Raw genomic sequence first — 23,780 nt, 5'->3', positions numbered from 1 at the left:
GAGAAAAATATTTTTTTTGTTTTTATTTTCTTTTATTTGCCAACCTACCCCCCAGTTATGCACATCTGCCCCCAGGCTTGCCACTCTGCCCCCAGAAATGCCTTATACCCCCCTATAAGCCACTATGCCTCCCTGATATGCCTTATACCCTCCTATATGCCACTCTGCCCCGTGAAATGCCTTTTAAACCCTTATATGCCACTCTGCCTCCAGAAATGCCTTATACCCCTATATGCCACTCAGCGGCTGTTTTGAAGGTTTGTCTCCCGCGATCGGCCCACAGAGCGACCGGCCCAAGGAACGACCAGCCCACCGGGAAATTTCCCGGTATCCCGGTGGGCCAGTCCGGTCCTGCTCACCAGTGTTAAAACTCGGTCCCAAAGGGTACAAAAAACAGCCTGGTCCTTAAGGGGTTAAACTCTCTTGAAAGTACCTATATTCTTTTGGAGATACAGTCTCCAGTACTGTACACAATACTCCAACTAAGGTCTTACCAGTGCTGCTCTACTGCATTGTACCTCATCCATCCCCTACTCCAACATTAAAAAAGGTAAACGGGCGTTACACTTACACCAACTGATTGACACCTGGAGATCGCAACATCCAACAGCTAATGACTACACTTACTATTCACACGTTCATAACAGATATACCAGGATGGATAGTCTGTTCCTCTCGCACCATCACCTCTTGCATTTACATACCTCTGAAATAGGCTTACAATCACTTAGCGACACACTTCACACTACGCCTCACGAACCCCACGCCCAGGCATTGGAGCTGGAGGCTCAACAAAAATTTAATTGACAATCCCCACCATGTCGCAGCGCTCACGACACACCTTCACAACTATTTTCAAGATAATGTTACGGAAGAACTGCCCTTTCCCTTGGTATGGGGTGCCCATAAGCCGGTAATACGTGGTCACCTGATAAAACGGCTCCACGATCAAACGATTAAAATTGGCTGCTATCCTAGATCTCACGCGCAAGCTCCACCGCCTAGAACAATCTCATAAACTCACACTTGCCCCGGAGGTTCTGACTCAATTACACACATTACGAGACCAACTGGCCTCTCTCCTAGATGACACCACGAAAAGGCACTTCCTCCTGACCAAAAAATTGTTCTATGAACTGGGGAACAAACCAGGCAAACTGCTGGCCAGGGCTTTGCGTGTCCAAAGGGCTTCTTCTTATATTCCCAAAATTAGGTCACCAGATGGCTCTATTCATTATGAATCTCATGGAATCGCTAACTGCTTCCACTCTTATTATGAAGCGCTTTATGATATCAGCCCTCCATCTGCCGGCTCCCCTGAACACCTCCAAAGTATTGATGATTATTTACAACAATTCTTGCCTCAGAGGCTAGACGGGGATGCGATCGCTTTCTTAAATTATCCCTGATATATACCGATGTTAAGTTGCTGGCCAAGGTAATGGCACTGCGCCTACAACGTTACGTCCCTTCCCTCATTCATAAGGATCAGGTCGGATTTGTGCCCGGGAGAGAGGCCAGGGACAACTCTATTCGCGCACTCAACCTCATCACATACGCTCACACACACAACATTCCATATGCCTTGGTCTCTATGGATGCCGAAAAGGCATTTGATCGGGTGTCCTGGCCCTTCCTATTTCGGGTCTTACGTAAATTGGGTATTCATGGCCCATTTATCAACCAACTCACTGCTTTATACACCAACCCATCTGCACGCATAAAAGTCAATGGCATCCTTTCGGATCACTTGCATCTCAGGAATGGCACACGACAGGGATGCCCCCTCTCCCCACTGCTGTTCATTCTAGCTATGGAACCTCTGGCCCAGGCAATACGCGACAATGACTTGATTACTGGCTTAACTATTGCGAACACCACTCATAAAATTGCAATTTATGCGGATGACATGTTGTGCATGTTAACCAATCCACACCTCTCCCTGGCGCACGTTATTTCGGAACTGACCCGGTTCACTGCCCTGTCCAATTATGAAATTAACTTGCAAAAATCTGAAATTTTAGGAATAAATGTCCCTGATGTCCTGCGGTCAACTATGACTCACTCCTTCCCCTTCAAATGGCAGGACACGGCCTTTAAGTATTTAGGTCTGTGGATCCCGGCAGACCTCTCCCAAATTATTAAGCTTAACTTTTCTGTCCTACTAGCTACGGTGATCCAAGATCTACGCAACACACGGTACCCCACATCTCATGGTTTGGTCGCATAGCTGTACTTAAGATTAATATTCTCCCGAGATTTTTATATCTCTTTCAGTGCTTGCCTGTATTTTTACCTAGAAGTTATTTTCATGCCTGCCAGAGAGTCTTTACGCGTTACGTGTGGGAAGAGGGGACGCCTAGGCTGTCCTTTGCACACCTGTCTTGCTCCAAATTGAAAGGGGGTATGGCCCTCCCCAACCTGGAATGGTATTGGCTGGCGTCCCATTTAAGGAGAGTGGTGGAGTGGTCGTTAGGGGCCCCCAAGCTTTGGGTTCACCTCGAAAATTCCTTCTTTACTATCAATATCTCGGCAGCCCCTTGGTTGCCTGACGGCTCCAGGGGCCTTACACATTCCTCCCACCCCACTATCTCGGCTACTCTGAAGGCCTTCAGAAGGGTGACGAAGGGGACTATACTCACCTCGGCACCAAGTCCACTTCTCCCATTGACACACAATCCTGATTTGCCCATACACATCATTGGCGACATGACAAGATTACTTACCTCTGCGGGTTCTGGTTCTTTGCGGCTCTGTCACATACTGCAGGCAGGCACATTCAGGTCTCTTAGAGACCTCCTACACCCGGTTACACCGTCCTTCCACACGACTTTTATATATCACGGGATCAAACATTATGTCTCCTCATTGCTGCCTAATACTCAACTCACCAGACCTCTGTCGGGGTTTGAACAGTTATGCTTACCTAGCTCTGAGCCTGCTCACTTATTATCCACACTTTATGCCCTGCTACAGGAGGCATACGGAAATACTACGCCCTTTTATTTTAGTCTGTGGGAGAGGGACCTGCAAACACCTCTGACCGACACTGACTGGGACAAGATACTTCAACTCACCCACAAAGGGGCAATATCTAGTTGAGTTCAGGAATGCAACTACAAATTACTGTCCCGTTGGTATAAAGTCCCAGCCGAATTGCACCGTTTCCTCCCTCAGGTCTTTGTTGGAGGTGTGGGGCTGAGGACGGCACCTACAGGCACATTTGGTGGGACTGCGCTCACATTCGCCCGTTCTGGCTAGCTGTGGTGAAAGTTATACGTGACATCATAGACCCAGATCTTGAGTTCTCGCCCCAGGGTTTATTACTACACCATACTCAGGCCGTTTTCACTTCAGGCCCCTATGTATATGGTGAATCACTTATCGTGTACTGCTCAATGTCATACCCTTGGAGCACGTTCATGTTCATACTTATGTTTTTGTTTTATTGTTTATTGACGATTCCATTGTCATGATACATCAGTCGCTACATGTATTGATACCGTGTAATCCATTGTGATTGTCAGACTGCTTCCACGTTTGCGCACAGATTCTCTGCTGATTTACTTGGACTTCTACATGTCTCGTTTATGCCATACCCGGTAATATACCATGCATTTTTCTATTTGGATGTGCATAACCCTCAGGCTGTTCATGACTTGCCCTGCACTGTTTGATGTTTTATTGTACTATGTCATGTCAATAAATGATGTTGAATAATACAATTCTTTATCTTCACAATAATTTCTGCATGGAAAGAGTTAAAATATTGGCATTACAAATGCCCATAGGGTGTCTAGTATTAAAAAATGTATGATTTGATGGGGTAAATTGAATTGGCCGGGTTCAAAGATGTCCCACATATGGGACATGGGGGCAGTAGGATCAGATGTCTAAATGGCAAAAAAATACACACCTCACAAAGGCGGCCTTTTACCTACCAAATAACCCCCCAAAAAACATGCATGGGGGGTATCACTGCGCTCAGGAGATGTAACTGAATACATATTGGGGTGTTGTTTGACACGGACATATACCAGGAGCGGTAAATTTATACCTGAAGTACAACGTGTGTGAAAAAAAATTTTACTAACATAAAGTTTCACAAAGGCTGGTGGTAAAATCAGTGCATGGAAAGGGTTAAAATACCAGCATTTCAAATACCTTGGGGTGTCTACTTTTTAAAAATATATGATTTGATGGGGTAAATTGCATTGGCTGGCTTCAAAGATACCCGAAATGGCACATGGGGGGAAGAATTACCAGATTTGGAAAAAATGGTTTTGAAATAGCAAAACACTACCTATACTTATTGCCCCATAACGTGCTGAAAAAAGCAAAAAAACATAAAAACATTGGGTATTTCTAAACTCAGGACAAGTAGAATCTTTTTGGCAAGTTTTGCAGATGAGTAAAAGTTTTTTGTTTAAAAAGTGAGTATTTTTTAGACTTTAACATGGATTTTTTATTTTGTAGATATACAAATTAACAACATATATCAATGCGATATAACAGGAAACATAACATTGATGTAGTTATCATGTTAACATGTTATATTGTTCTAGTGTTTACAGCTTTAAGTGTTGAGTTTACAATAAACATATGTAATTAATTGTAAGTAATTAAACTATTGGTTAATAGTTCTACTTGTTTATCTCATTGGTAACACACTTTGTGTATATAAACTCGCCTTTAATTGAAAGATAAATTTAGCCTGTTTTGACATCCTTTCAGGATAGAATTAAACAGTTCTGATACATTGTGTGGAGTCGTGTGGGAGTATAATACCACCTTGATGTCAGTTTGAAAAATTGTTCCATATGCACTATACATGGCATTTGTGGCTCGTTTGAATTGGTCTAGAGCTCTAGACCACATTTCTTGTGTAATAGTCAAGTCTAATTCTTTCTCCCATTTCTTCCTATACTCTAGAGGGCATATGGATATATCCTCATTGAATAAGTCATAAACTGTTTTTGTGGAAACCTTGTCCAGAAGAGCTGAGGACAGCTCAATAATGTTCCATAATAATTGTGGAAGAGAACTTGTGGCTGAAGGGAATTTATGGAGGTGTGCCTTAATGTTGTTGTATACTTGGATATTCGATTCCGGTATACCAAACTTCTGACAAAGTGTATTGAAAAGGAGCAGTTTACTTCCTGTCATTAGGTCAGAGATGTGCCTAATTGTCACGAATCGGATGATCAGGGCTGATAGGAGCCCAGGTGCAGGGGATACAAAGGGCTCTGTCTGTACCCCACGGTGTATGATGGCTTGGGGTTGTTACAGACAGGTGCAGGAAATAAATCACAGGCAGAAGATGCTGATAATAGTTGTATTGCAGATGATGGTACAACATATAAACAAGGAAAGTCTCTTGGCTGGAAGCCCTCTGGATGGGGCACACACACACGGCTGGAAGCCCTCTGGATGGGGCACACATGGCAGGAAGCCCTCTGGATGGGGCACACACACACGACAGGAAGCCCTCTGGATGGGGCACACACACACGACAGGAAGCCCTCTGGATGGGGCACACACACACGGCAGGAAGCCCTCTGGATGGGGCACACACACAGCAGGAAGCCCTCTGGATGGGGTACACACACGGCAGGAAGCCCTCTGGATGGGGAACACACACGACAGGAAGCCCTCTGGATGGGGCACACACACGGCAGGAAGCCCTCTGGATGGGGCACGCACACACACACACGGCAGGAAGCCCTCTGGATGGGGCACGCACACACACGGCAGGAAGCCCTCTGGATGGGGCAGGCACACACACGGCAGGAAGCCCTCTGGATGGGGCACACACAAGGCAGGAAGCCCTCTGGATGGGGCACACACAAGGCAGGAAGCCCTCTGGATGGGGCACACACATGGCAGGAAGCCCTCTGGATGGGGCACACACATGGCAGGAAGCCCTCTGGATGGGGCACACACACACACACACATGGCAGGAAGCCCTCTGGATGGGGCACACACACACACATGGCAGGAAGCCCTCTGGATGGGGCACACATACACACACACGGCAGGAAGCCCTCTGGATGGGGCACACACACACACACGGCAGGAAGCCCTCTGGATGGGGCACACACACACGGCAGGAAGCCCTCTGGATGGGGCACACACACGGCAGGAAGCCCTCTGGATAGGGCACACACACACGGCAGGAAGCCCTCTGGATGGGGCACACACACACATGGCAGGAAGCCCTCTGGATGGGGCACACACACACACACTGCAGGAAGCCCTCTGGATGGGGCACACACACACACCGCAGGAAGCCCTCTGGATGGGGCACACACATGGCTAGAAGCCCTCTGGATGGGGGGCGCACACACACGAACAGGAGCATATCAGGAACCAAACAGGCAGTCCTAAAACGTCAATGTCAAGGCCCAGACTGAAGGGCGGAGCAGGTTTATATAGGTTGTGATAACCAGGAAACAACGTGCACCTGGACATGGCAATCAGGTCTAAGTGCAGCTGGACATGATAATCACTCTGAGTGGTTCAGAGTGGCAAGGGCGGCCAATAGTGGTTGGAAACGAAAATGAGTAGCACAGGGTTCACACAATTGCAGACAGCGAAGGGTGAAATGTTACACTAATGTTAAATTGAGCCCATTTTTCAATGGATCCTTGTCTCATAAACCACTTTAATGATTGGAAAGGTATGTTTGTTATTGATCTCATGTCCGAGGAGGGGCATTTCGTTCTGCCCGCATCCCAGACTTTTAGAGTTGCTGAAACAATGGGGTTTGGTTTAAAGTTTAGGTTGTTAAGCTTATGAGTGTACAGCACTAGATGCTTCCAATCATGAATATTATATAACTCGCTCTCTAGAGCAGCCCAGTTCTTTCTAACTGCTAGAGGTCTGAACCATTCAAGACTGCTTCAAGAGATTCGCATTATAATAAGCCAATAAGTTTGGAATGGTTAGTCGTCCATGGGAGTATTTTTTGGATATGTCAGACACTTGCTGGTGTCTGTATTAGCAGGGTAGAAGGGGCCCAGAATGCAGGACTACTGGAGGTAACAGGAACAGTCCAGAATAGTAGAGATAGGGCACGATAACTAAATCAGGTAGAGGCAGGACGCCAAATAGCGTAATCAGGTCACAGGCAAGGGTCAGGTCCAGGCAGCAATCAAATAGCGTAATCAGGTCACAGGCAAGGGTCAGGTCCAGGCAGCAATCAAATAGCGTAATCAGGTCACGGGCAAGGGTCAGGTCCAGGCAGCAATCGGGTAGCGTAATCAGGTCACAGGCAAGGGTCAGGTCCAGGCAGCAATCGGGTAGCGTAATCAGGTCACAGGCAAGGGTCAGGTAACAGCTCAAATCAGGATACAAATAGGTAGAGGAGCACAGTACTGGGGACGCTGTGTAGGGCACAGAGCGTCTCAGAATATCTGAGCGCCGACATAAGGGAGCTTGAGGGTTTTATAGAGATCCCAGACGTGGCGTCTGACGTCACGTCTAGATCTCCACCCACTGTTCCGCCCCCAACCACCTCTTCCCTGTGAGACGGCACAAGAGGTGCCGCCCCTCCAGGGGAAGCCCCTACCCCCACTCCTCCCCCTCCCTCCTGCACACCGTTAGCAGGAGGAGAGGAACTAGGGGTGGCGTGCTGGAGCACCGCCCCCTCCATGAGGACCCGAATAGCGCCGCCGGCGTGGACGCGGGGAGTGAAGAACACATCGCCCGAGACGGCGGCAGGGACTGGGAACCTGCCGCGAGCAGACACGGTCTGCCACGGGAGGTAAGTCCCGGACCTTGAACGGCACGTACCGTCCGGCGTACGGTACGTGCCTTACAGGATAAGACTAATCTACAGATTCTTGGTTTCGATGAGTCCCAAATATATTTGGACCTCTGCGTCTGGAGTTTGGTGATAAGTGTTTTGAAGAGATTTAATGGGATAGTTCTAAAGAGGTAATTTGTCTTTGGAAACACCATCATTTTATACAAATTGATCCTGCCTAACCAGCTCCATCCCTGTGATTCATATGTTTTTAATTCCGTTTGTATTTCAGAATATAGGGCTGGAAAATTTACGCCTGGAATATCTTCATAATAATGTCTTTGGTGATGGTAATACCTAAGAATTTTAGACCTACATCATTCCATTTGTACTCGAGAGAGTCTTTCAGTTTTTTGACCATAGTCTCTGTGGTGGTGGTGTTAAGAATTTGTGATTTGCTGCTATTCACCTTGTGGTACGAGACTCTACTAAATTTATTTAATTCCTTTTGGATTTCTGGAAGGGATCCCTCTGGATCAGATACTAAAAGTAGGACATCATCCGCAAACATACTGAGCTTGCTGTGTCCTTCTTGCTGCTGGAATTCTATTATTTTGCTGTTTTGTCTAATTGAGCATGCAAGGGGTTCAAGTGCTAATATAAAAAGTATTGGCAAAAGTGGGCAGCCCTGTCTTGTCCCGTTAGAGATTTCAAAGTTTGAGGAATAGATCCCGTTTGTACATATTCTTGCTGAGGGAGAGGAGTACAGCGAGAAGATGGCACGAATCACTCTATCAGAAAGACCGAAGGCATTCAGGGTTTTCCCCAGTGGACTCTGTCGAACGCCCTCTCTGCATCCAAGGATAGGAGCAGAGAAGGCGTTCTTCCCCCACCAGCCCATGACAGCAGATCCAGCACCCTCCTAGTACCATCCGATGCCTGACGCCCGGGGGTGAATCCTACTTGGTCAGTGTGGATTATATGTGGGGTAATCTGTTGCAGCCTTGATGCTAAAATTTTGGCATATATTTAAGGAGGGAAATAGGTTTTAGATTAGCAGGTTGGTCAGGTGATTTACCTGGTTTGGGCAGGGTAATAATCGTGGCGTTTAGTATGTCTTTTGGAAATTGGCCGGAAGAGAATGCATGATTAAACGAGCTTAATAGAAAGGGTGTGAGCACGTCACAATATGTTTGATAATATTCTGCTATATATCCATCGGGATCGGGTGATTAATTCTTTTTTTAATTTTTTATAGTCGATTTGATTTCAAATTCTGAAATCGGTTTCTCTAGGATCTTTAATTGGTCTGATGTAACTTGTTGGATTTTACATGTTGATAGGTAGCTAGTAATCTCCACTTCGTTTGGTTGAGGTTTATTGGAGTCCTCTTTTAAGTGATATAGTTTCCTATAGAATAGGGCAGGGGTGTCCAAGTTTTTTCTGCAGTGGGCCACTTCATCAGAATTGTATATGTGCGAGGGCCGCACTCATTTTTCACTGTGAGAAAATATGGCCTTTAATAAAATATGCAGATTAAAATAAAGTAAATAACACAAAACCTTTACTTTTCCTCTCACTGATTTCTGGGCCTAGAAAGTTTTGTGACTACAAATTCAGGATTCAGGATAATTAAAAATGAAATCGTTCTATTTATTCTAGGGATGTATCAAAATGAAAATTCTGGTCCAAAACATTCACGGTTCACTTAGCCAAAACCGAAAATGACCCTCCACCTTTAAAAATAATAATAAAAACTCACATTTTTAATAAAAGTAGGTAACACACCATAATTGGACAAAAAAAATTAGCAATATGACCTGGCTTGCTGTTAGCAATCACACTCCTATCATGCCAAGTCAGGCAGTACATGCTGGTACAGGGTGGCTGTAAGCAGTGGCGACTCTAGAAACAATATATAGGAGGGGCACACAAGATACCACAGTCAAACATAATTTCCAAAAGTAATGTGCTATGGAATTATACTTTTGTTATTGGGCTAAAATAATACTTGATCATTCAACATGGGAAGCATGAAGCCACAATTTTCCACTAAATGATTTCAGGGCCTTGAACGTTTTGTCCCCTGAAGTCACTACAACTTCAGGAGGGCATTTTATCTCTGGATAAATATATCTTACTACTGTAAGTTAAGTGCCAGGAAACAGATGACCAAACACACACACCAACACAGGCTCTGTCACACCGACAACCAAACACACACACACACACCAGGACAGGCTCTGCCACACAGACACCCACACACACCAGGACAGGCTCTGCCATACCAACAACCAAACACACACACCAGGACAGGCTCTGACACACTGACACCCAAACACACACCCTAAGACAGGCTCTGCCACACTGACAACCGAACACACACACCAGGACAGGCTCTGCCACACCAACACCTGAACACACACCAGGACAGGTTCTGCTACACTGATAACCAAAAACACACAAACAGCAGGACACAATCTACGTCACAGACATCAGGATGGATTTTTCACACTGCATTGTCGTTTATACCCCCTTAGTGTTTTTGCCCCTTGCGTATTGATGCCCCTGCTGCCCATATATATTAATATTAGCCCCAGTTGCCGATAGCAGGTATAGATCAACACATTAACACACAAACCAAGCTTTGCATGTATAGATCAACTGAAATTCACTTGTGATCTCAGCACTGAAGGTATATATCAAATAAACAGAATCAGACATACAAATCCTGTATTTGCAGGTATACAATAGTATATGAAACGTAGCATTGCAGGTATAGATCAAATAAATACATGGAAACAGCATTGCAGGTATTAATCAACTGAATAAGACATACAAACACTGTATTTGCAGGTATACATAAATAATGTATGGAAATATATAGATATGGATCTACAGAATAACGCAAAAACCCAGCTTTGCAGGTATAGATCAATTGGAATTCACATAAAAACACGTCATAAATTACAGGCATAGATCACAGGTTGCACACCCCAAAGCCAGCCCTGGCATCCACACAGCAATCACACTCCTATCATACCCAGGCAACCAGTAAATGCTGGTACCTAGGCATGCCAGGTCAGCCAGTACATGCTGAAACCTAGCTAGCTGCCCCCCTTGTGTATTGATGCTGCCAGCAGTATGGGGTCTGCACATCACTTACAGCCACCCTTTACCAGCATGCACTGGCTGACTTGTACATGCTGACTAATACAAAAAAACAATCCCCTTTCTCTTGGACTCCATTTTAATTGACCCAGTCTGATACTTCTGACTCTTCTACACATACTCTCATTTTAGAAAAGTCAGCTTTTATAAAATCTAAAACTTTTGTTTTTGTGTGGTGTGACTCAGTCACTGTTATTATATTAAACCATATAGACTGATGATCACTAGCTCCCAAACTTTCGCCTACAGAAATATCTGTTAACAAATGTAACACTTTTAATGCTGCAATCGCTTCCTGTCCTTGTTTGGGGGGGCAAAATATATGCTCCTCCCTGTATAGACCAAGCCCCCAGATCCACCCACCTGGTTACTAAGTAAATTGCCTTCCCTTTCCATACTGTCTAGCCCCAAAGCAAAATCAGCCCAGTGCTCTAAAAACCCAAAGCCCTCCTTCTTACACCAAGACTTCAGCCTTGGAGGTCCTTTTTTTAATCTTACTCCCTAAATGCCTAAAATTACCTTTTAGGACACTCCATCTTCTTACTATGTCATTGGTGCCAATGTGTACCAAGACAGCTGGATCCTCACCAGCCCCTCCCAATAATCCATCCACCCTGTCTGCAACATGCCGAGCCCGGGCACCTGGGAGACAGCAAACTATTTGGTTGCTGCGATCAGAGCTACAGATTACCCTGTCTGTTTTCCTAATTATAGAATCCCCTACCACCACAACCTGCCTGGGCTACCCTTCCTTCCGGATCCCCTGCACACTGGATGAGCTGCTCTCCCGGCTGTTAGGGAGAACAGAAACTCTGGGCTGGCTTCCCTCCCCCACTGCAACCCTGTCTTACTGTCACCCGGCTATGTGCCTGACTCCCTTCTGACTTTTCTCTTCCCTCACACTGTTCGAGCAACGCAGAGTGAAACAGCGGCACCCACGGAAGTCTGCGAGCCGCACCAGAAGATCTGCCGTTCAGGTAAGGGTGGGGGAGTAAATGAATGAATATATATATATATATATATATATATATATATATATATATATAATGTGTGTGTTAGCATGGATGATTGTGTAGGGGGCACAGGGAGGGGGCACAGGGAGGCTGCCTGAGCATGATAGGAGTGTGATTGCTAACAATTGCTAGCAGCTAACACCAATCACACTCATATCATGCCAAGGCAGCCAGTTCAATAACTTTATGTAATTTTTTTTTTCTTTTCAAATTTCGGGCCCCAAAATGAAGATGCGTCTTATACATGGGAGCGTCTTATATAGGCCTGGAGATATTTCATGGTGGAGACATATAACCTACACTTGCCTGCACATACACTCTTGCCAGTACACACACATTTGCACTACACTTATACACGCCTGCCCACACACCAATGCCTCCCCATAAACATTCATATGCACTGCCATTGCCTACACAGATACTGTGATACACTATAAGACATATACACACATATACACTGCCCATACAGACACACACATATACACATACACTGCGCTTATACACGGATGCCCATCCCGCTGCCCAGCATCTATTGCCGGTGCCCAGCACACAGTGCTAGTTTAATGCTGGGTTGGTTAGGGAGATCTGTAATCTCCCTAACCAGTCAAGCAGGCTGCAGCTGCTTATCGGGCAGCTGTGCACCCAAGGCGTATGCCTCTCTCACCTCACCCTTCCTACGGCCCTGCAATTAGCATATGTATATTACTATGGAGCCAGTTTTTGCAGATAAAGGTTACAGAACTGAATATCCCTGATGATACAATCACTTAGCATTAGCATTCTTTATCAATTATTTTTAGAATGCGAATTATTAAGATGCAATATAATAATGCTGGAAAATTAGAAGCAATATGAAATATACAATGTCTTTCCACGTTTTGTTAGTTTCCATGTGACCTACTGCCAATCAATAATCCATTATAAATCTGCAATTATCTAGCTTAAAGTTCATTTGTAAACCTTTATTTTTGAGACAAATATACAAACGTTTTCTGTTTTTATTCCTTGTGTGTGAAAAGATTTCATTTGTCTGAGTAACTGGTTTTAGCTTAAATGCTATATAGCATGGATGAACTTATATTTTAGTAGTCAGACATAAAATTATCCTATGATCTTGAACCCAGAACAATCAGCTTCACCAACCTGTATTTCTGCACCTCTCATTGTGTAAGTATTGTAGTAAAAACCCAGCCATGTTGAAATTGTCAGTAATAAAGTTGTGTGGAATAAAGGTAACATAAAGGCACTACATGGAGGAGGGGAAGAGAAGGAAAAAGAAGACCAGTGCCTTCTGGGTGGGAGGGTCATAGTTCAGGGGCGTGAAGAGAAGGCATTGCACAGGAGAGGGGAAGTGAAGATAAGGCACTGTGAAAAGAGGGGAGGAGGGCACATACCTTAGGATCTAAAAGAAAATGCTTGTTACTGTAGGATCTCAATCTGGGTTGGGACAGGGACCGATTACAGTGCAGCAAGTGCACTCTGACTGGTCCGACATTTCCAATAGTGGCAAGGCAAGGCTATTATACATTATAGATAAAATGAATCAAATTAGCAATTCATGATTTGCACACACTTTTTCTCCCCTGGCTGCACATCAGAGGCAGGGCTATTCCCTTAATTCAAGGCAATGCAGCTATAAGAATGAGTGACCAGATCTCTGTAATATCACAAAGCACTCCAATGGGGTTTTTGAATATGTTTTCAGGGTGGGTACATTTCTCTAAGGGTATACATAATAAGTACAGTTGTGCTGAAAAGTTTGCATACCCTGGCAGAAATTGTGAAATGTTGGCAATGATTTTGAAAATATGACTGATCATGCAAAAAACTATCTTTTATTTAAGGCTAGTGATCATATGAAACCATTTATTATCACATAGTTGTTTGGCTCCTTTTTGAATCATAATGATAACAGATATCACCCAAATGGCCTTGATCAAAAGTTTACATACCCTTGACTTGTTACAGACACACAGGTTTAAATGGCAATTAAAGGTTAATTTCCTACACCTGTGGATTTTTAAATTGCAATTAGTTCCTGTGTATAAATAGTCAATGAGTTTGTCTGTGTAACAATGTAATGGGATTTTATAAAGATGGAAAATGATATAAAAAGATATCCAAAGCCTTGAAAATGCCAGTCAGTATTTAGTCGCTTATTAAGAAGTGGAAAATTCGGGGCTCTGGAAAAAGACAGTGTTGTTGTTTCAAGGAACACAATACGACGATACTTGAACAACAATTATCTGGATTGTTGATGGTCAAATTGCCAGAAAGAAGCCTTTACCACTTTTTGCGCCAATGTCACAAAAAAACCTGGTTACAATATGCCCGACTACACCTTGACACACACCTTCACTACACCTTGACACAGCTTCTGTTTGGAGATGGATCAACAAGGGCTATAGTGAAAAGAATACCATTGCCACTGTGAAGAACAGTGGTGGCTCATTGATGTTTTTTTCTGGGGGGGTGCTCTACAGGCACAGGGAATCTTGTGAAAATTGATGGCAAGATGAATGCAGCATGTTATCAGAATATACTGGCAGACAATTTGCATTCTTGTATGACCCTAAGCACAAAGCCAAGTTGACCCTCCAGTGGTTACAGTAGAAAAAGGTGAAGGTTCTTGATACGCCATCACAGTCTCCTGACCTTAATATCATCTGGGGAGGTCTCAAACATGCGGTTCATGGAAGACGACCAAAGACTTTGCATGACCTGGAGGCATTTTGCCATGACGAATGGGCAGCTATACCACCTGCTAGAATGTAGGGGCTCATAGACCACTATTACAAAAGACTGCCAGCTGTCATTGATGCTTAAGGGGGCAATACACAGTATTAAGAAAAAAGGGTATGCAGACATTTGAACAGGGGTCATTTCATTTTTTTCTTTCTTGCCATGTTTTGTTTTATGATTGTGCCATGTCTAAAGTTGAATATGAATCCCATAAGAAATAAAAGGAATGTGTTGTACCTGCTTACTCATGTTTTCTTTAAAAATGGTATATAAATTATCAATTCTCCAAGGGTATGCAAACAGTTGAACACAACTGTACAATGAAATGCCACCCACAAACACTTAGCCAGTAAAATGCTCACGTTATGCACTAGGTAGCATAGGAGTGCAACAAACATGTATACTGGGTGACAAATTATGACGTAGTACATGCTGCGTAAGATGCCGATGGTTGGTGCCGACCTCGAGTAACCTCGAACAATGTTCTGTCTTTATGGAGGGATAGGAAGGCTGCCAGGAACATGTGAGGCACACTCGAGGTACACTCCAAGACCCACTTACCCGTGGGGATGATAACCTCGGCGGCTCCCCAGGATATCCCTCTCTACTCGACTCCTATGTGACCTCCAAGACGCTCAAGACGGAAATCTACAAAATCAATTCATATTGAAGAGAGACCAAGCATAAGAGAAAAGGAGATAAAACAACAGGAGGGAAAGAGGAAGCGGGAAGGGGAGAGAGAGCTCTATCCGTTTCTTAGGAATTCTGAAAACTCCAAGATGGCACCCAAGAAAGAGAGGGAGAGGGATAAGGAGAGAGAAAAACTACTTATTACTCTCCAAAAGCTGTACCTAACATATCTAAATATTCTCAAAAAAACCTCTTAGACATATCAAACGATTCCTCTATGGATGCCCAAGCGGAGACTATACAGTCTGAATTAACTCACTCTGTAGCGATTGCATGAGGAGGACCCCGGATGGTGGAGTGAGCCAGGCAAACAGGAAACAGGAGTAGCCAGGAGAGCAGGAACCGAGAATCAGGTCTGGTAAAACCAGCAAAGCGAGAAGCCGAATCAAATCCAGAAGAGTAGTCAAACAAGCCGAGTCGATACCAAATGATCAGAGAACAAGCCGGGTCAAACGAATAAATCAGTCACAGTAACTCGCGCAGGCAAACAGTAGAATACACCAACCAAGGGTGACCCAGAAGAGGAAGTCCAGGTTTAAATAGGGAAAGGTGGAGGCGTGTCCTGCATGAAGAGATTACAGAAGTAACGTGCAATAAAATTAAGTGAAGACGCCGACCGGGTAGCGGTGGTACTCGCGGCCCAGGAAGCCGCCTGAGGAGGAAGCGTTGCGGGAACGGCCACGGAGCGGGACTGGAGGGGCAGATAAGTCCTTACACACTCTACCAGAATTACCAACATAAACAATCTATACTGTAAACTCAGAGCAGAGATGAAACTTAATACAGACACCCTGAAACAAGAAATGGCCTGTATTTCTGACAAACTTTCATCTCACTCGAATATAATGCAGACCCTACAGCTTAAACGTGAGTAGCTTAAAAAGGAGAATAATGAGCTCAGAACAAACATACAGACCATGGGTCTTAAACTCACACAACTAGAGGACAGATCTAAAAGTAAAAATGTAAGAATAAGATGTATCTCTGAAGAAATTACAAACATTCACCTAGAAGATTACTTAAATGACTTCTTATCAGCTTACATTAAAGAGGACTGTATGGGGATCTCACCATTGGAAAGATTTCATAGACTATTTAAACCTAAGGATTTGAAGAACCCAGATGTTCAAAGAGATGTAATGGTTCGCTTTCATAACTTCTATACTAAAAATCTATTTATAACTGAATTTTAAAAAAAAATATCCGCAAAAAGAAAAGTATAAAGATATAAAACTTCTTCCAGATCTCTCAAATGCTACAAGGACTTTCAGAAGACAATTCCTGGATTGTACTAAGAAATGTTGTGAACATTAAACATAAATGGGGTTCCTCTTCTAATCTTATTATTTTTAATGAGGCGAAGACCTTTATATTTTCTAATTTCTTACAAGTCAAGGAATTTATAACTACATTAAACTTGTAGTTTGAAAAAGATTGAACGGAATACTGATCTGAGACCTATTGCATCGATAGTTTATAGAACAGCCCCGGAGGGAAAGAATTGGACAGAGGGGCCCCATGAATGTAGTGCGGACGAGGTACCCATGGTCAAGCCGGTTTAAGGGGTTAAGGCATGACTAAGCGGAAATTTTAGCACGGAAGGAGTTAAGTTTGGAGGCAGGGCCAGAGGGGAGGGGGTAATTACCCTCCCTGGGGGATATATAAGGAAGGGTCGTGGCCTATAGGGGCAATTATTTTCAAAGAGATTTTTCCCGCCCATCCCTCCCCTAATTTTTGGCTCTGCCGGGTACTCTGGTTTGGTTAAGCTGGTACGGTGCAGGAGTTAACCATCTAGGTATGGTTACTTGTGGTGCACAGAGGTGTAAGTGCAGGACACTCCAGGGGCATGCGCCTCTGTGAATCGTAAGGTCATGTGACTGCCGCGCTAGGGGACGCCGGCAGTTCCAGCAGAGATACAGGTGGGCACGCCCATACCAGCAGGTTATTAATTTGGTTATTAATGGTTACAATTGGTTATGTTGTCTTTCGTTTTGACAATAATTATTGATATATGTTGTGTCAAATTTGTTGTGTTTATAATATTTGACACTTTATGACATATTAATAAAGGTTGAGTGTCGCGGTGCTGAAGTGTTTAAGTCCGCACCGCGGACAAATAATTCCATTCTGACGTTAATAAAATTTTGAAATAAAGAAGTGTCTCTTGTTTTATTTGTGAAAGAGGTACCGAAACTGGACGCTACTTCATTCAAGTATATATGATTATTCCGATAATTTTTTTTTTCTTTTTCTTTATGATCCCCTATAGGAAGAGAACATTCTTGGGACACATATGCATCTAAACATAAAGTTTTATTTGTTTATTTATAGAACGTTAAAAAGAATTTTGGTATTAGCATGGTATAAACATTTATACAATTTACCTCTTTATATAGTAAAAGAATATTCACAAATGAGATATATTCTCAATCTTTTTTTTTTTTTCGCACACTCACAAGTGAACTGAATTTCACACTATATGACCTGCTGATTTAATAATTAAAAACTTTTTGGTCCATTATAGTGGTCCTAGAGATGCACCTGCATTTAAATATTAATTTTTACACGCTTTCACACACTAACACAACTCACTAACTGACCCAATACCTTAGGGTCTTATATAGTAAAATAATATTCACAAATGAGATATATTCTCACTTAAATATATATTTTTTTTCTTTCTTCCCCACATTCACAAGTGAACTGAATGTCACATTATACAACTTACTTGATTTAACACTGCTTGGGCCCCTGTAGTGATCCTTGAGATGCACCTGCATTTAAATATACATTTTTACATGTCTCTACACACTAACACAACTCATTAATTGACTCAATACCTTAGGGTCTTATATAGTAAAAGAATATTCATAAATGAGATATATTCTCACCTAAATATTTTTTTTTCTTTTTTTGGAATTTTTGGGGCTCAAAGTCGGCACCTACGCATGATCTTGCCTTATATATTGATGAGGGAAAGTGCACACGATTTCTTTTCATGGTTTCATGTATTAGTTGTAAGTATGGATGGTTTAGGTTTGTTTGTGTGTGTTTTGACAGCAAAATGGACTTTCGTGGTGGAAGGGATGGGATGTTAACCAACCTAGATGGTACTTAGATTGGCGTCCATTAATTGCCAAGGATTAAATTCTCCCCACAAAAGAGCCTTTTTATATGATATGCTGATTAGAGAACGAATAGATATGTTTCTCACAGGAAACACACTGGAAAAAGGGACTCCCGATTCACAATTTTTATAAGTGATAAAATTAAAATTGAAGAGCTACACTTTGAATGTGACCATGAAGGTAGATACGAGATTCTTCTGTGTAAACTGAATGACGTGATTTACACGTTTGCTAATATATACGCTCCTGATGTGTCTACTGTTAAACATTTAGAGAAAGTTTTTGATAGGGTCCATGAAATCTCAAAAGGTTTTCTCTTGATTGGGGGAGACATGAATTGCATTCAGGAGGTTAAATTGGATAAAAGTATGATGCATGGATTGCACCGTGACACGAAAATTAAATCCTTGGCCAAATCTTTTTCCTTATGCCTCGCACGTAATAATCTTTATGATATCTGGAGAACATATAATCCTTTTGTGAAAGATTTCACATTTTACTCTTCGGTACACAATTCTTATTCCATAATTGATATGTTCTTGTCAGATAGCAATTCAATAGAGAAATGCAACTCTGCAACTATTGGGAATCTGACATGGTCTGACCAAGCTCCAGTTTTCATAGAAATCAAAAATAAGGATGAATTCAAATCAAGATCTAAATGGAGACTTAATGAGTCTCTATTAATATCTCCAATCTTTAAGGAACAACTTACCAATTTAGCCAAGGAGTTTATAGAAATTAGTGATAATGGGGCAGTCTCTGCTGCAACTTTATGGTCTGCTTTTAAATGTACCATGCGGGGCTTCATCATAAAACAAGGTGCAAATATCAAGAAATCGAAGGGAATGATCTTCTCAGATCTTTATATTAAATTGGCACAACTAGAAACTAGGAATAAGCTAAACCCCTTAACTTCGATATCTAGTGAGATAAGAGCAACTCAACTTATGATTAACAATAAACTAATAGAGAAGTCCAATAATTATCTATCAATGTTAAAACAAGATTGGTACTATAGCAGTAATAGAGCCAGTAAAAACTTAACAAACAAGATAAATGTATTTATAGTACAACATTCTTTGCCCACTAAATACTCCCCAAGTCTGAAATATACAATTTTCTACAATTATGAGGCAGTATGTTTGGGATATACAATTTGTGATGTTTGAATATGAGTAATGGTTATAGCTACCAAAGCCATTGTGAGCTCTAACTGGGCTTATTGTGAGTAAGGGAAAGTGACAGAGCTAAGCAAGATGGCACTCCACCTCCGCTGTAGTTTTCTAATCTTAGAGTGATGAATCAAGGGTTGAGATTTAGATGGTTCACCAGTCAAAAACTTTCTGTAGTGTGATGTATCAAAGGAGGACATTGTGTGATTGATGGTAGTTGACCATTACAATACATATCACTATACCGGTATTTGCCATAATCCTATATATATAAAAAATTATACCAAACCTTATACAAAGGGGTTGAATACCAACAGTATAGACCAAACCACAGCGAAGTATCTTGAAGTGCTCCATCCTAAACATCCTATACTATACACGATTCCTAAAATACATAAGGACAGCCGCCACCCTCCAGGAAGACCTGTAGTGTCCACTAGAGACAGCATGTTGGAACCTTTATGTAAATATATTGATTTCCACTTGAAGGATACCATTAAAAAATACATATTTTGGATGCATAACTGTCAAGACCGAGGTACGGGTTCTGGAACCGCGCTGCAGAATCGGCGCCTCCTGGTGGAGAAAGGACGCACTGCCACCAGGGCACTGGAGATACGGGCCATTCACCACTGAGAGCAATGAAAGGCTGAAACTCAGGAACAGAAAATAAAAAATAACAACGGTATCCGAGGGGTCAGGCAATAGAGTAGTCGGGGTCACAAGCAAAGGTCAGGGCAGGCAGCGAAACAACGAAGGTCAGGTTCAAGCAGGAGTCAATACCAGAAAGATAAATCAGGATTCAAACGCTAGTGTAGGCAAAAAGGCACTAACACAGGCAAGGGTGTAGTGCCAAATGAGGGTTTAAATATCCCTCCAACAATACAGATCCTCCTACCCTCCTAATTAGGGGGAGGAGGAAAAATGATAAATGTCACTTTAAGAGTGACATGAATATTCATTAACTTAGCCGTTTGTGCATGTGCGAACGGCTCTCACGACGTGGAGGCGCACGCCCCATCAAGATCCCTCGAACTCGATGGAGGACCGACCCGGCGGCAGCTCACCGCGACGGCACGAGCACGCGCGGGCTGCGTCTCGGCGTCCCTGCCGGCGGCAACGCGGCGGGAGCGGTAACAGTACCCCCCCCTCTACGAGAGCCATCCTGGCGATCAGGAGCAGGCTTCTGTGGAAATCTGGAATGGAAAGAACGAATCTTGGCAGAAGCATGAACATCAGAGGCGGGAATCCAAGAACTCTCCTCCCCCGTTTCTTTCTAGAATCTAAGATAGTCTGTACTTCATATTCCTCTTCATCTTGTATCATTACTGGTTCAGGAACACGGACCGAGGAAGAGAATTGATTGGTCACCACTGGTTTAAGCAACGAGATATGAAATGCGTTATTGATGCGCAAAGTTTTAGGTAAAACCAGGGAATAGGTAACTTCGTTAATTCTTGCTTTAATCTTGTATGGCCCAATATATTTGGGTCCTAAAGTTCTGGCAGCTTGCTGAAGATGCAGATATTTAGTGGAGAGCCACACAGAGTCTCCGGGATTAAGCATAGTTCCTCTGGACGGAACTTATCAGCTGTCTTCTTTTGCAGTCTTTTAGTGTGCTTTAAATGTTCAGCCAGTATTGCCCAATGATCTTGCAAAACTCGGAATTGAGCTTCCGCTGCTGGAACCCCTGTGGAACTGGTTTCCTGAGGCCATAATTGGGGTTCGTATCCATGGACTGCTTTGAAAGGAGACATCCTTAAGGATTCATGAAATGAGCTATTGTAAAACCATTCAGCGAGATGTAACAATGTAGACCAATCTGACTGGTCTTCTGAGACATACATCCTAAGATACTGTTTCAGTACTTGGTTAGCTCTTTCAGCTTGTCCATTGGATTGCGGGTGGTGTGAAGAAGAAAAATGCAGTTCAATACCCATGAGTTTACACATGGCTCTCCAAAACCTGGAAATGAATTGTGATCCTCTATCGGAAATTATTCTTTGAGGTACACCGTGTAAACGTACGATCTCTTTCATGAAGATCTCGGCTAAGGTACTGGCAGACGGCAGTTTGGAGAGAGGGATAAAATGAGCTTGCTTGCTGAACAGATCAACTACATGAGAATTGTCGTGTGGCCTTTGGAGGGAGGTAGGTCTATAACAAAATCCATGGCTATATGTTGCCATGGTTGTTCTGGAACGGGTAGTGGACATAACAATCCTGCCGGCCTGATGCGAGGTATCTTATTATGACCATATATGTTACATGCTTGTACAAAGTCTACAAGGTCCTGAGTCATAGAAGGCCACCAAAAATGTCTCTGGAGAAGAAATTTCACATTCCGAATTCCTCGATGGCCCGCTAATGGAAAAGCATGACCCCAAGATAAAACGGCTTTACGAAACCGTGGTTGAACATATAATCTCCCAGGAGGTGGTGTCAGTCCCTTAGGACGAGGTGTCTGTGATTTGGAGATGTGCCACATGAGGGTGTTGTGAATGGTGGCAATTATTTTGGTAGGAGGTATGATTGGTTCAACAGGAGTGTCTAAATTAGGTGCTTCGTGCTTCCTGGACAATGCATCTGCTTTACGATTCTTTGAACCCGGACGAAACGAGAAATTAAAACGGGTAAAAAACAATGCCCATCGAGCCTGTCGGGGATTAGGTCTTTTGGCTTTTTCAATATATACCAGATTCTTGTGATCGGTCAGGATTGTAATGGGAATGGTAGTGCCTACAAGAAGATGTCACCATTCTTCTAAGGCTAATTTGATAGCTAACAGTTCCCGATTACCGATGTCATAATTTCGTTCAGCTGGAGTAAAAGTCTTAGAGAAGTACGAACATGGATGAAGACGATTGGATTCTTGATTCCGCTGGGACAGAATGGCCCCGGCTCCACTCTCCGATGCGTCGACTTCCAGGATAAAAGGTAAGTCTGGATTGGGTCGTTGTAAAATAGGAGCCGTCGTAAAGGCCAACTTTAGTTTTGCAAAAGCCTCTTTCGCCACTGGGGTCCAGGATTTTGCATTCGCCCCTTTCCGGGTGAGTGCAATGATTGGGGCAATGATTTGAGAGAAGTTCCGGATGAAGCGACGGTAATAATTGGCGAATCCCACAAATCGTTGTACACCCTTGACGTCAGAAGGTTCTTCCCAGTCTTTAATAGCTGCTAGCTTGTCTGGATCCATCTCCAACTGTCCGGATAATAAAATATAACCCAAGAACTTGACTTTGTAGCATTCGAACTCGCATTTCTCGGCCTTGGCGTATAGTGAATGTTCTCTTAAATGCTGCAATACTTGAGAAACATGTCGCCGATGCTCAGTCAGATCTTTGGAATAAATCAAGATGTCATCTAGGTACACCATAACATGGGATAGCAATATGTCTCGAAATATATCATTCACAAAATTCTGGAGCATTACACAGTCCGAAAGGCATAACTAGATATTCATAATGCCCGTATCGAGTATTGAAAGTGGTCATCCATTCATCACCCCCCTGAATACGAATCAGATTATACACCCCACGGAGGTCAAGTTTGGTAAAGATGGTGGCGTCCTTTAATTGGTCATATAATTCAGTTATGAGGGGAAGAGGGTATTTATTTTTTACAGTTATCTTATTTAACCCACGGTAATTGATGCAGGGGCGTAAAGAGCCATCTTTCTTGGCGACAAAAAAGAACCCTGCACCGGCTGGAGATGCAGAAGGCCTGATGAATCCTTTTTCCAAACTTTCTTCAATATATTGAGCCAAAGCTTGATTTTCGGGTTGAGATAATGGGTACGTGTGCCCCTTAGGTGGCTTTGTACCGGGTAACAGTTTTATTGCGCAATCATACGCACGGTGAGGAGGTAAAGTGTTCGCCTTTTGTTTAGAAAAGACATCCAGATATTCCCAGTACTGAGACGGTATTAGTTGATGGGGGTCTTTAGCCCGTGTGTCCAGTATCAAACTTAACTTAGTGGGAGTGTTGCAGCAATTCTTTAAACACTCCTTACTCCAGGCCAAGATCTGCCCTTCTCTCCAATCGATGCTGGGGTTATGAGATTGGAGCCATGACATTCCCAGGATAATTGGTATGTAAGGACTGGACAGGACAT

General features: G+C 43.2%; 1 protein-coding gene across 1 annotated transcript in view; it reads right to left on the bottom strand.

Moving 5' to 3' along the window:
* Positions 1 to 1,362, bottom strand: part of LOC149274085 (sodium- and chloride-dependent transporter XTRP3-like) — a 122,626-nt gene extending 121,264 nt beyond the window's left edge. The window contains exon 1 of the mRNA XM_089505849.1: positions 1,351 to 1,362. The gene's annotated coding sequence lies outside the window, so the exon portion shown is untranslated. The remainder of the gene's footprint in view (positions 1 to 1,350) is intronic.
* Between the last annotated feature and the right edge of the window lie 22,418 nt (positions 1,363 to 23,780).

This window comes from Sceloporus occidentalis, unplaced genomic scaffold, assembly GCF_023333645.1.
Source record: "Sceloporus occidentalis isolate IW3139 unplaced genomic scaffold, rSceOcc1.0.p SCAF_348, whole genome shotgun sequence".
Lineage (NCBI taxonomy): Eukaryota > Metazoa > Chordata > Lepidosauria > Squamata > Phrynosomatidae > Sceloporus > Sceloporus occidentalis.
The sequence above is the reverse complement of the archived record's forward strand: the minus strand, read 5'-3'. Positions and strand labels throughout refer to the sequence as shown.